The 14,966-nt window shown below is 40.8% G+C and overlaps 1 protein-coding gene across 1 annotated transcript in view; it reads left to right on the forward strand.

Moving 5' to 3' along the window:
• The first annotated feature begins 427 nt into the window (after window positions 1-427).
• pik3cb (phosphatidylinositol-4,5-bisphosphate 3-kinase, catalytic subunit beta) overlaps window positions 428-14,966 on the forward strand; it is a 49,589-nt gene continuing 35,050 nt past the window's right edge. Inside the window, exons 1-2 of the mRNA XM_004562799.6 lie at window positions 428-673; window positions 11,871-11,947. The gene's annotated coding sequence lies outside the window, so the exon portion shown is untranslated. The remainder of the gene's footprint in view (window positions 674-11,870; window positions 11,948-14,966) is intronic.

Below are 14,966 nucleotides of genomic sequence, written 5' to 3' on the forward strand. Positions count from 1 at the left end.
TAACCTCTATGTTGCAAGAATTTGTATTTAAATGCAAGACCGTGTGTTTCAAGTAAATCAAGATAAGAGCAGTTTTGTGTTGCCTTTGGGTGCTGCTGCACTGAATGCTCTCAGGGAGGTGTTGGGTGTCAACATATGAGTTCCTTTTCTGCATCTTTATCATATTTTAAACTAAACTGCAATTCCCACTCCAAATAATAGCTTATAACATCTAAAACAAACAAACAAACAAACAAACAAAAAGTTATCTGAAGACATTTACCTTCCATATAGACAACGCCATGTCTTATTTGTATGGCTTAAATTTGTATTTCACCGCGAATTCATGAAAATTAATTTTTATTCTTGAACATTTACCGGATGTCCTGTTCTTGTTTTACTGATCGGGCTTAATAGAGCCGGTGGCGGAGGGAAATGCAGCAACGGAGGTGGTGTTGGTGGTGGTTGTTCACCTTCTGAAACAAACAGGAAGCACACAGATCTCTTGTCCACCTGCGGGATCCGTGCTATTCGTGGAGAGGCTGTCGAGCGGTGTTGTCAGATACGCGGACTCGCTGTGCGTGAAAGTAGCCTGGCCCACTCCGTCGTGAAGATAAAGCAGCACTTTTAACTTTCAGCTCTTCTGGCGTGTCCTCTGCGTTTTTAACGACCTCCCAGGAGAAAATTAATGAAGGTAAGTCCCACTTATATATAAAAAAAATCACTTCTTTTTAGCTGTGGGCTTTTCGCTCGGGGAGTGAGGACGTCATCACGCCAAACTCAGTTCATCAATTCGTCTAATGTTGCATTTATTGCTGTTTATATTTGGCATTAAAATCCCAGCCCTGCTGTGGAGAACGGTCACAACTTCAGCTAATCGTAGCAGTCTAGTCTGTCATCTTTTAATTAACCCCGATGAAGAGGTTTTTGTTTTTTTGTAACCCCCTCTTAAAGCTAACTAATCAGCCTACCCGGTGTGGTGGGCGGCGGAAAAACAACCATAGTTTTAAGTTGAAATGTTATTCTGATGTTCACAGAAAACCTTGTCGGCGTGTTAAACGTTTAGATGTTGTTTGAGGGGTAGTGGATTTCATTATCTAAGCAAAACAAGTAACACATTCCCTTTATCGTGAGCTCTCTCCACACGAGAAAGGGACGAAGCATTCCGGAGTGATTACTCCTCAGCTGAGGGGGACTTTGACGCTCGCTCATCGTGTTGTTAGTTTTAAAGTCGGAAACCGGCCCGCACCTTTAACGGATCTGTAGTCTCTGTGCAACTGACAGCTGTGTGTATCTCATTGTTGAGAAATGGACCGACAACAGAGAGGATGTGAAACTTAAGGGAGCAATTCGCACAGTCAGCTTTTCCGCAATAAGCATGATGACCTTTTTGTTTTTATTTCATTAAGAATCTTACAACTACAACAAAAACCCTCAGTAATTTGGTAAACTTGAGTGGGGGTAAAGCTGCTACGTCAGTCTAAATCAGGGGTGGGTAACTCCGGGCTTTAAGGGCGGGTGTCCTGCAGGTTTTAGATGTGTCCATGATCCAACACAGCTGATTTAAATGGCTAAATTACCTCCTCAACAAGTGTTGAAGTTCTCCACAGGCCTGGTAATGAACTAATCATTTGATTCAGGTGTGTTGACCCAGGGTGATATCTAAAACCTGCAGGGCACCGACCCTTGAGGCCCCACCCCTGGTCTAAATGGTAATGTGACACCTGTGGGGTTTTTGTGTTTTGTTTTTGTTTTTATTATTTTAAGTCTTGTTTGACTGTCCACCCAACATAATGTCTGTTCCAACTAGTCAGATGTGCCTTAGAGGTTGTATGAGACCGTGCATGATGTCTACCTGAAAGATGCACAAACCCACTCGATTCATTTATAATAAAATGTAATCAGTCTTGATAAAAGTCACAATTGGCGACAATCGCAATCAGACTAAATTAACAAACAAAAACGGCTGAGTTCTCTATCACTTATAGTACACACCGGGAAACATAAGTAATCCCCTGGAGTGTTGCTACTTAGAGTCAAGTGTTTGTGTTAAAGACAGAAGATTAGAAGTGTCGGTCCCTGTAAATAAAGCCTTACAAAATATGGGTCTGATCTTAAAGTTTGTTTGGAGTGAACCAGACTTTGATCACCTTCACGGGACCTTAGAAGAATCTTAATAGAGATGCGTGAAAAAGTATTTTTAAAGACCTTTGTGCTTGTCAGTCCGCAATACGATTAACACTTTTGAACAAATTCAAGACTACAGCTACTTTCTGTAGCTGTGAGTGTCTGAGATCACAATATGGAGTCCATTAGGAGGTGAAAAAGAATTCAAGGGTAACAGCAAGCAAGCAACAGCACTGAGATCTTTGCTCATTGTCTATGTTATTACAGGGAAAAGAAACACCACGACTGCTGCTCTCCAACAAATACTCTAGCCCTCCTCAAGCTTACAAAAGACCATCCCAATTTTCTTTAACGTTTTTCTGTGGACTGACTTTCAGTGACCTTTTGAATAGAATGTTACATTTGGAGAATTTTTTTGTTTGTTTTTTGTTTTGTTTTTAAGTCTTGTATATCTACAGTGTAACATTATCCCAACTGTAAAGCATGGTAAAGGCTGCATTATAGTTTGGGCAGCAGTACAACTGTACAGAAGTACAATACCTAAAGCTTTGTAGAGACAGGGTAGTACGACAAGACAATCACCCAAAGCACAAAAGTATATAACCTATAGGAGAAAGTGCATGCTTTGGGATGGCCAAGGCAGACCTGACCTTAACACAACTGACATGGTGTGTTGTGACTATGTTGATGTTGTCGGATGGGAGTTATTGCTGTTAAAGAAAATTCTGTGAGTTACTGAATTAAAGATGTTCTCTACTTTTTCTACCCTGCACTGATTTCCCCAAGAGCCAACTACTTAAAAAAAAAAAAAACCCCAATGTTCTTTTTTTTAAGAAATCAGTGCAGAAATCGTGGTGTTTCCAAAGGGTGCAGGAAATTGCAGCCAAACCTACTGATCATGTAATGTACGACTCAACAGTTGGGCTACTTCCTTAGACCTATTTTCATTCAGGTTTTGGCATTTCTAGTAAACCAATAGCCTTCTTTCCAACTAACCTGAGATCTGTGTTTGTGTGTGTGCACCTTAGTGTTAGTAAAGTCATTACATATCCTTTAGCTCAGTCTTAAATTTTTATTGTGAGTTTAATTTATGTGCATCTAGTTAATCAGCAGCTCAGTGGTGATATATTGCAGGCAGCACAACAGATGATACGAACACGCAGCTTTGCTAGCAGGCATGCAGCCACGGCCACCAGTCACTTTGTTCTTTTGGCCATTGTAAGCAAAGGACTTGGTTTTTCAGATTATCTAGAAATGTAAGTAGCACTGTCCATGTTTGAGTCCCCCCAAAAATGTAAACACAATATTCATAGCAAGCAAAAGCATTGCAAATGCTGCCTTACTGAACTTATTTTGTGTATCGCACACAGTTACACCTGCAGTGTATAACTCGCAGCTGAAGATCTAAATCTTTGCGGGCAGTAAATCTTGGACCTACACAACATTTTATAAAAGGGGAAAATAATTTCCCAGGGGAGCTGGGCAGTATTTGCTGCTTCTGTGGCACTTTGGGAAATATTGATGCCCAGTTCATGCATTTTGATATTATTTAAAATGGGCAATGCTCCTGCCTACTGTGTGTTGAGCAAGGTCTGCTGTCAGGTTCCCTCTGAGGTAAAGTTGGAGAACACTGATAAGGCTAACTGACGTCACTCCAAAGACATGAGCCAACAATGCAGCTATTTATTCCAAGCCAGATTTGGTCCCAAAGCAGGCCCCTGAGAAACGGGGGCACAAATGAAGGCAGAATTCTAAGCAAGTGTTTTCACAAAAAGAAAAAGTTTTTACAACTGTGGTGGTGCCTGTGTCACACATCATTTTACTTACAAGAATGAACACTATTGTACACCGAGGCTGTTTTCTGTGAGGATTTAGCTAGCTGGTTAATAAATGATGAATACTAATGTGTACAGCTAAAGTGGAGACAAAGCCAGGTGGACTACAAATGGAAGGAAGAGTGTATTAGAGGTCCCAGTGTCAAATGGTGTGGTGTAGCTAAGGCCCAGTTTAAGGGAAGAATGTGATTAATATAGTCAGTTACTTCACATAAAAGCAGAATGGATTTGATTTGATATACTTTTATTAGTCCCACAAGGGGAAATTTCCCCTATGAAGAAGCTATGTTTTTGTCATAGCTTCTTCATAGTGATCAGTGACACTTGGATTATTGCACACACCATAACATCAAGGTTTTATTGGCATATAGCAGCATGGTGGAATTGAGGACAGTGCAGTCTTAGTATTTAGACAGTGGTGTTTTTCATTGCTTTGGCTTTACTCCACCAACTTGGATTTCAAGCAAAACAATGACTCTGAGGTGAACATGCTGACTTTCAGCTATCAGGATGTTCACATCCACTGTGTGAGCAGTGTGAGAAATCTCCTAAGTCATAGTTCAATTTGAAATGCATCATACATTTTTTGTTTGTTTGTTCCCAGTATGGTCCCTCTCTGGAAGGTGACAAGTATGGCCCAAATGAATGCACAGTTATGAGTAATCATTGTTATCCTTGAGCAAAACTGACGACCAGGATCACGAAGCCCCATTCAACAGAGTACAAGGGTTCACTGACTAGTTTGAGGATGAAAGGATAACCCATTTGAACTTTATTGTTACTGTTTCTCAAATTATTGAACACCTCTACAAGATATGACATCATTTTTGACTTTGCAGATGCTGCGCTTCATTATCAACAAAACAAAATGAGGGACTATCACCACTTTAAGATAACTTGCCTTTTTTTTTTTTTTTTTTTTTTTGGTATTTTGGTTTTTACCTTTTAGTTTGCCAATTTGTACTAGACTGTAAATATTGTGATTCCAAAAGCAATAGAAAATATTCAGACTTTCGTTTCTTCAACTGTCTAAATGCCCCATTTTAGCTGTTGAGCAAGGTTCCAGAGGATGCTCTTTAAATGGAACATGTTAAAGAGAATAATATGTTGTTTGATAGCACAGTATGCTCATAAGAAGTGTGTGTGCGTGCGTGCGTGTGTGTGTCCTGCTTTTGAAACCAGAATTGTGTTCTATTGGTGGTTTCTTGAAATGGAGCACATAGCTGTGGTTTGCAGTTTTTGGGTTGTTTGTTTTTTAAATTTTCTTTTTGTCATCCCCCATTATATCTCTCTCACTCACTCACACACACCCACCACCACAATCTCTTTGACACTTCCTGCTGCTATACTTTTAAAGTAATGGCTTGCATAACATCCTCTCAAAGAGCAGCGTGTAATATAGCCAGTAAAAGTAGTCTTCTTTCATTTGTGTGTGAGTAGGTGTGTTTGGTGTGGCACACCAGTTTGTCTGCTAGCTTTCAGGAACACTTGCATTAGATAAGCCCTATTTAAGCCATTATGGTCAATGAAAATGTTCAATTCCGCTAGCTGGTCCCAACTATACATAGAAAAGAAACTGCCACAGCTAGAAATGTGACTGACTGTGAGGTGAGAGTGGCCTGTTGGAATTCTCCACTCTGCTGCACAGCAGGCCAGGACCTGCCAAGGAATGCAAGGAAGACAGCAGGAGAGGGTTAGAGGGGGAAGAAATGAGCAGATTGAAATATGAGAGAGAAATCTGTCTGTACCCAAGCCAGATGTGGTCACTGACATATGTGGTTAGACACATCCATCCAGTTTCTTCCACTTATCCAATTCAGGGTCATAGTTGGGGTTGATGGAGACATATTTACCCTTGTTAAATCGAATGGTCAAGTGCCATAAATCAGCTTAGGTTTGACATGATCCTTTGAATCATCAATAGATCTTGTTCTAAGCCAACATGTTTACATTGTGTCAGCTGAGCAAAGGAAGTCTTTGACTTGAAGTTTTATGTTTAGAATCTACCGTAATTTAGATGCTCACTTGTCCGAAAGCCACAGATGTAAAAAGCTTTGAGAAAGCAGGAGTTTAAATCTGTTTTCTTGCATTTAAAGTTGTTAGTCAGGTGTTGAAAAGCGGTCTGTAAGCTTTTCTGGCAAGACAGAGTAGAATTCAGTTGATCTGCATTACAGGTCATCAAATATGAGAGAAGTGTGTTATGCACCATTGCTTATCCAGTCCTGCGTGCATGCATGCAGGAGCATAAACCTGTCACCTGATTGCATTTAGGCAAGTTATGTATATAAAGACAGTCCCAAAAGGTTAAAGCTGGGTATAAAGTGATCACTTTTGATGTAACATGTTTTTATAACAAGAGTTTTCCATGAAGTGCTCACTCGTCCGACATCCCTGTAAAGAAAACGTTTGACGTTGAGTGGATGTGAAAAGCTAATCTGAGATAAGCTCTGGAGCGCATTCCTAACTACACACTGTCCATATGAAAACATGGCAATGTCTAAGCTATGATTCAGTTAATTTTGTTTTCAGGTGAACACTGTAGTGGTGGATCATTCAAACGGGAATTAACTCTGCTTATTTTCTTACTGTCTGCCCACATAGCACATCCAGTAAGGGGAGCATCTATGCAGAAAATTATATTATCGGTTATGACATTACTACACTACATATAAATAGCTGAGACACTGATGACAAATTGAATTTGTGATATCAGACTGAGGATTGTTATTTCAATATGTTTCATAGAAGAGGTTTAGATGGTCCGTCTGTGTGTTTTGTCTTGTTTTTGTTAGCTTTCTAGATTTCAGTGACGTTCTAACATTTCACTAACTGGAAGACACTGACAGGTTTCTAGTGGTTGTTTACCCAGTATTTAAATTGTTATATTGCCCAGGACAGGCCTGGGATCAGCTTAGGCTTAATTAAATAATAAACCTTCTGCCTAATAAGCACAAGTAAAATCATTATTTATTTTTTACTAGTATTCAGATTTATTTCACATTGACAGCCTCCATTCTGTAACCTCTGAGGTCAAAACCTTAACCTGACGTCTCTATAGCAACACTTTCTCACAGCGCTGCTTCATGTCTGCCAAAGCTGATGACACGTGCACAGATGATGGCATTTGTTTTTCGCAAGGCTCGGTGTGTGCACACATATCTGCATATGCACGCATATGGCGCGTTCACATGTTACCAATGTTCCCTCACCCACACATCCATGCAAATGCTGAAAACTGGTAAGAGTTGTAATGATTAGAACGGCAGCTTGAATAAGTTGCTGTTTATCGGCTCTTTAATATGTGTATGCTAATCTGTAAAACAATCACATTGGTCTTAACTGCCTTTTATTGCAAAGGGATGTCTTCTAACTTCCTGTTGTCTTCGTGTTGTCCCTGCGTCCTTAAATTCCAGATTATGTCAAGACTTTTGGTCGTCTCTCTTGAGGTCTGTTTCTTGCTTCTGTTCTCTTTTTTCTCCAGTGAACTAAGTGATCTCAGTCAGAGGTCACAGAGTATCTGTTTTGTTTTGGCTTGTGCCAGTGTGTGAGCTGCAGGGAAGGGACCTTTTCTCTGTCAGCCCTGACAGAAGGTAACTGATTTACAGTGTCCGAGAGAGCTTTTTTTGAGAGTCAATGCACAGATAGTCTTTCACACCACCCACCTGAGGGCAGCCTCACAAACAGCCACTATAAATAGAGATTGAAGCAAGCAGCTAAAAAGGGGGAAGGTGTGGGTAAAGGCTAAGACATCGACTGAATGGGATTTTATCAAACACTTTAAAAAAAACAAACAACTTTAACTGTAAAAAATCAGCCTGTGTGTGAGTCTCCCATATTTGTTGGTGATTGAGGGTTCTAAACATCCCTCTGTGCTAATGAGCGGGTGTGTATTGTTTTTAGAAGACGACAGACAGTGGTCTGTTGTTTACGGTGAGGCAGTGATGACGCATGGTCAAATGTAAGGCCCCTTCAGACCACACTTGGTTTGGGGAGTGCTAAAAATGTGCATACTAGTGCATTCCTTCTGTGTGTTTTAGCTGTTGCTCTTTACTTGGCACCATTTCGACCCATATCTCAAAGCAGCAGTTTGTAGTTGTCGTTAACAGTGAACATTTGTTTTTAGTAGTCCGCTGACATCATACATCATGCACTATGTTTATGTGTTGGCTCTGGGGTTAAGTCAATGCACAAGGCACAATAAAAACATAGTTGTGTAGTCAGACAGGAAGTGCCCTCTAGGACATTTGTTGGGTAGGAGGGTGCCTTGAGGGTTGCATAATAAAGTAAAACACCTGATTAAAATCTGAGCTCTCACTGGTCTCTGTGGACTGGAGGTTGCAAGGAGGATACTAAGGAGAATAGCAACAGGATGGCAGCTATCCTGGCTCTCAAATAACTTCAGTGTAATCAATGTGGTCAGAGTACATCTGGGCAGATAAGATGCTCCTTACTGAGGACGGTGAGAAACTCTGCTGGTGATGAAGCCCCCCCGGCCGTTTTAAGACTCCGCATTCCTCGCATTCCCGGACCAGAGGATGGGTGGAGGAGAGGAAGGGTGTGTGGTTATACGAGGAGAAAGAAACTCAGAGTCAGACTCCCACTGTGGTGTTTCTGTCACTCTTATCATTCTACAGGGAGTCTCCGAAGATGTGAAAATCCTGCATTAGGAATCTGTGTGTACCATAGCCTAATCCCTTTTGCGCAAGATGTACACATTACACTTGAGGTTAACGTCACTCACTACTGGGAATTGTTTTCCCCGTGCAGTTATCTTACAAAAATAACTTGAAGCTCAGGTACTTATTTGCTTAAACAAATGAAGTCTTCCTTACATGACTAGTTAGTATCCTGATAATGTAGCTGGAAACTCGTAGCTTCTAGTAAAGAGGCCATTTCAATCAAAATTGCCAGTCTGGAATTTTTATTATTAATTGACTTGAAATTTTATTAATCTTGAGTGTTCTGCTTTCTCTTCTCATCATTTTCAGACATGGTTCTGTTTACGCTCCATTGCTTCATGTGCAATGCCGCAATAGCAAGAATTTGATGATGGGCGTCTTATTTCTGTGCTTGTAATTTAATCATATTTTTAGTTTTCTCTTCCAGCGTTAAACAGAATAAAACGATCATTGTTCTGCATTCCATTTCAGTCATACCCTTGTTTTTGTCTTGTTATAAATCCCTTTACAGCTTTCAGCACTCTTCCTCCATCAGGCTCTGCACTGTGTGCAGGGCTTACGGCACCTTTGTTGCCTTCAACACCAGAGGGGAAAACAAACGCCATTAATGTTACAGATTTGATGCTCAAATATCAGTTCTCATGAAATCAGTGATTTGACGAGGCTAGTACGGGCTCCTTTACTCAGTTAAAATGGATGTTTAAGGGGCAAAATCTGTTTGTCAGAATAGTTGCTTGGTTATTATTTAGTTAGTAGTTATTTGTCAGGTGTAGTTGTAATCTTAGTGTTCTCACTGCAATTGTTTTAAAGTGGTCTTGTTTACGTGTGCAAGAGGATGGCAGAATGTCAAAATGATATAAGCTTTTTAGTCATTTGAGTCATTTGTCCTTTTTGTCATTTGAGAGAAGAAAATGCCTGAATGCGTGTTACAGATTAAACGCGACATTATTGTCTGAATTTTCTAGTTCCTGGAAAATCACACAAGTGCTGGTGAGTTAATGAGTCCAAACTTAAGCATCATCTGTGACATTCAACCAGAGATCTGTGCTGAGTGATATCTCTGGAGTCTGCGATTAAACACGTTATTTTCGACTCTGTCCCAAAAACAAACTGGCAGCCACTGGCATTACAGTGAAGTTGTTTTGCGCAGAACAATGAAAAGGCTAAGTTTGGGGTTTGCCCTTCAGCATAAACGTCATCCCTGAATCACTCCATAGTGAACCCTCTGTGCTGGTTTGGAGCTTTCTCCTAAAATCTCAAACACACGCTTGCTGTGTATCATGTGATACTTTGAGTCAAATCCAGTCAAGGAGTTAAACATTGACCATCTCTGGCCTGAGATTTTATCACTGTTAAACAGCACACTTCCTGGAACTGGTCACCCCACGTGCCTTTCTCCTGTATCTGTGTGCGGTGAGTACAAACAAATTTTGTGGTGAAAAGCCAAGTCTTACCTCTTTCTATGAATTTATTCTCTGCACTTTCATAAGTATACTCATTCTTACTTGAAATGTCCGAGTCTCACACACGCTCACTGCAGTTGTTCTTCTCCTAGTAAACAGGAGAGTGTCTTAACCACAGGGGAAAAAACGGAAGTTTACCAGCTTCAGTCATTGTGTGCACTGCGTGTCATCAGTGTGGTGTTTTTGTTTTTTTTGTTTGTTTTTTTTAGATGCTGTATATTTGTTTGCCATATTGCCTGGTTCACATCTTGGCTTCCATAGTTACAGCTCTTTGAACTGTAGACGGTGTACAGATACAGAGACCCATGCATATTTGTATTTATTTATTTATTGTCATTGTCAAGAACAATGAAATTGCGTTTGGTGTTATATACAGTACAAACAGAGGTCAGGTCAGGAAGTCTTGTTTGAAGGTTTTGAGGTACCACAGAGTTTTCTATATTTTGCCATTTTAAAAAGTGGGAAAGAATTAATAAGTCTGCTTTTTATTTATTTTACTGAATTTATTTTTTATTTTGTAACACTCCGGATTACGTCTTGAAGGGCTTACTGACTCTGTTAATTTACCATCTTTTGGGATAAATAAAATGTATCTTATTATATTGACCAATATTTTGTTTAAGCATCAAACCTTATCCTTCCACTCACAATAATTTCCCCTGTTTAAACTGATAAAACATATTTAGAATGAGGTGAGTCATCCACTGCTGTTTTTCAGTCATAGTGTTCAAAAGATAACACATGTGCTTGTTGCTCCAGAAGTTACAAATGCCTGCCGGATGACTGTTCTTGACAGGCAGTGTGCCTTGTTGGTCAGACTGTCTCCTCGAGGACCTGGGAGCCCTGATGCTCCCAGGTCCTGGAGGAGTGGGACAGTCGTCATAGAACAGGGGTGTCAAACATAAGGACTAGGGACCAGAATCAGCCCAGAAAAGACTCCAACCCAGCCCACAAATGTTTTCATAGGTTTTACAGCTTTTCCCAGTTATAAATTCCTCCTCATGGCTATTTATAGAAACAGTTAAATAACAGAAATGGGGGTTTTTTGTTTTGTTTTTTTACTGATATAGAAAAATCAGTTTGTGCAGTGGATTGGCAGTAAAATAATAATAATAATAATAATAATGGAATGATATGCCAGAACTTTTATAATTTATAATCTATTATAATTTAAGCCCAAAGAGTCGTGCTTACAGTGCTTTTATTTCACAGTGTGTGTCTGTTTACAGAAACCGACACACACTGTTGAAATTAACCTTCTTAAACTACACATTTACTCTGTGAAATAACTTCCTCACATTGACTGATGGGGAGTTTCACCTGTCTGGCACTTCAGCTCAAAGTAGGCTGTGAGTGGACAAGGGTGTTAAATGAGTTTGACATTCCTGTCATAGATGGAGGCGGCAGAGGAAAGGATTGTAAGAAAAGGACAGTTAAGAGGGTCAGTAAGGAAGTTTTGGTTTCAGTGCTCAGCCTTTTCTGTTTTATATCACGTTGCAGGTCAGCTGGGCCATGGAGGTAACACCAGGTTGACAGACTTGTTAATGGTATAATTTCTCACCTACAGGACCAGTCTCGTTCTGTTTCCGTTTTTCTGTATTAAATCCCTTTTTATATTTCCTGTTTATCTACCATCACCTAAACATCTTTTTTTTTTTTTTTTTTTTTAATTAATTATTTTATTTTATTTTTTTTACTTTCTCGGTCCACAAAAACAACTACAGAAATGAGTAACAACATTCAGTGCTTTCCCCTCACCCTGACACTTTGTTCTTTTTCTTTATCAGATGCAGTGTCCCAGAAGCTATCCAGATCCCCCCAGCCAGGAGCTGAGCCACAGGAAATAAGTGACTTCAGGAAACTGGTAATACATGTGCATGTAAACATGCTGTATCTTGTAATTCCTTGACCTATTTTACCTGTGATTCTGCTGCTGTGTGCATGTGGAAGAGGAGGAATAGCGCTCAGTCTTAGCTGGAATCTGGGCGAGTAGGCCTCGTCCTGACAGGCGGGGAATGTGTGGAAGCCAGCCAGCATACCTTACTTCCCTGTTAGAGATCAGTGTTACACCATCTTGGTACACTCACTGCTTTTGGTTTATGATCCTTTATATCCTCCTTTCTGGGCTTTATTACTGTGGATCTTGTCTGGACAGTACAACAAAATCGAAGTCGTGCGTTGTTTATTTTCATGTCACTGCAGCTAGGTGTGGTGTTACTGCCCCCCCCCCCCCTTTGCTTCTCACTTGACTTTCGTTAATGTTGTAAAATCATTTAAGGTGCCGCTGGCCTTGGCAGTCATTTCCTTTCTGTACAACCTTCAGCCAGGCTTGAGACTGTTTATGTAATATTGTCCTCAGTGCAGGAAGTGGTGGCTCTGTGAGCTGATCTGTAAGTCTTTTTTTTTTTTTTTTTTTTTTTTTTTAAGAACACACATGATGATTTGATGAACAGCATATAAAATTAACAGTTGCTGACATGCAGTGCACTCAGCATTAGTGGTTTCATTTTATCAGTCCAGCCCTGACTGTTTTGTTTCTGTCCTCGCTCATGCCTTCATTTCCTTTTACAAGTAGACTGAGATGAAGCAGTTTGACAAACTTCTTTCAAAAAGTCTAAAATAAGTGGTCAGAAATTAGTCCTAAAGTCAGCCTTCTCAAAAGTTCTCCACTGAGAATCAGCAGATTTGTGATGGTGCTTGCTAGTCCAGGTGATAAATGGGAATAAAATGCAGTGTTTCTCACACACAGGCAGGTTGCCTACGTTTGTTAACTGCCTGATAAGTAGCTGTGGCAGATAGTTTCAGCATTTTTAATCTAATTTCAATCTGTCAGAACAATTCTCAGTTTACTAGTGAACCTCTCAAGTCCTCTTGGTCTTATTTTGGCTCTTCCCATCTTGTCTGCTCCCTACTGCCTGGTTCCCTGGCTGTTATAGTGGCCCTGGAAATTGTGCAGCTGCTTCTTCGGATACGATCTTATTCCAGGGTCAGACATCCTTCTGCTCTGGAGATCCACTGTGAACTGGCAGGCCACTCTAAGCAGGAGAATAACTGGCTCACGTGCCTCTATACCAGGCTGCACTTGAACACAGCTCCCAGCTGTAGTTCAAGTGGTGGTGGGGTTCATCCACAGGGTTGGACTCCCTGGAGAAGCATCTGACTTTTTCGCAGGGATTTGTTTGCTCTAAGTATGTGGTAAATGAAACATTTGCAGAAGAGCAATTCAAAAACTGTTTTAATTAGTAATTCACTTCATGAAGCCTGCTTGTGTCCCCTTTCGCAGCGCACATGTTGTACATACACATGTATGGATATGAACACAGCCCAGGTACAAACACAGTCTAAATCTGCGGGTGTGCAATGATGTGTGCTAGCTGCGAATGCTGACAGAGTAAACACTGGGTTAACATCCTTCTCCTCTCAATCACAGCACTGCATAACTAGGGCTTTACAGGTGCAGTTTTGACATCTGTCTGCTTAATAACCACATTTCATACGGTTGGTGTCTGTGGCCAGTAATCACCAGTAATTGGTACGGTCGCCTCCTACCTGCACTCCGTTTCTCCCCTCCCCCTCATCCTTCACTCCCACTCAAATGTGGAAAAATAGCTCAATCCAATTACTCATGCTGTGTTCCTTCTCCATATCTTTCCACTAACACGACTGTATTGGAGGGTTTCCATGTTTCATCAGAAGTCAGTTGAGGGTCAGTCTGTGCTGACCTTTTTGTTTTTCACAGAAATGACCTCAAGTGTTCGCATTCTTGCTTCAAATATTAACATCAGTGTGGCTATAACCCTATAACACACAATCCTAGGAAGCCCAGCCCTTAAGCTTATTCTTAGGAGTGTGTTTGCTTGGCATTATCGTTATGGCATTGACCTTTCTCCCCGTGGTATTACAGAGGTTGCATATAATTAGACTTGTGTGTGTGATTTTTATCTGGACAATAGGACGAGAACTTCTGTATTTATCTAATTATAGATGGGTGGAAAGACACAGTGCCCTCGCATGCTACATGATGTTTTCTGTCACTGCAACGTGCGTGTGCGTGTGTGTGTGTGGTTAGCATTAGCTTGGGTTCTGTATTAATAGACGCCAAAAAGGATGCAGATGAGCGAGTGTAGAGTCGAGCCGCCCAGACAAACAGATGGATGCATAAACTGAAGAGGCGGGCATCAGCGTGTCATTTACCGGATCTAAGTGTTCCCAGCAACCCAGTCACCTCTACAGTGAAATGATAGCTGGAGCCAAGAAATGTCTTCCATTTCCAGGCTTGTGTGAGTTTCATTCATTGCCAGTGTGTGGCTCTTTGTTTATGAGGGAGATAAATGGCTGGGAGACGAGTGCTGAAAACTCAGCTCTGTTTGTGTGTGCCATCCCTGCTACATTTCACAGCAGCTTAGTGTTATATTTGTCTATTTCTTTCCACTGTTTTCACAAAATAATCAGTTGCTGCAGTCCTGTGGAGGCTATGTGACAGGCTGGGGTTTTCTTCAAGTCTATTTTCGGGCTTTTCCCTGTGAAAGGATCTTGTTGCAGTCAATTGTTCTTCTGACAGTCACCTGAACCGCAGTAAGCTGTGTTGTTTTGTCGATAAATTTGTTGTTTCATTGAATTCTGTGAGACAGAGTGACCCGACAATTGTACATTTGGCCTGTCATAAATAGAGCTGAAGCAAATGGCCTTCCCAGGGGGCTGTGGTGGAGCTGTCTGTGGGTGGAGGGAGACGCAAAACAAGAATCCTGGGTAAGATAAGAGAAAGCCACATGCAGGTGCTGTAAAAGCAGTGGGAGGTTAGTTTTTTGTTGTTTTTTTTTTTTGTTGTTGTTGTTTTTTGTTGTTGTTGTTGTTTTTTTTGTAGGTTTGTCTGTTTATTTGCC

This window comes from Maylandia zebra, linkage group LG14 (assembly GCF_041146795.1).
Source record: "Maylandia zebra isolate NMK-2024a linkage group LG14, Mzebra_GT3a, whole genome shotgun sequence".
Taxonomy (NCBI): Eukaryota; Metazoa; Chordata; class Actinopteri; order Cichliformes; family Cichlidae; genus Maylandia; species Maylandia zebra.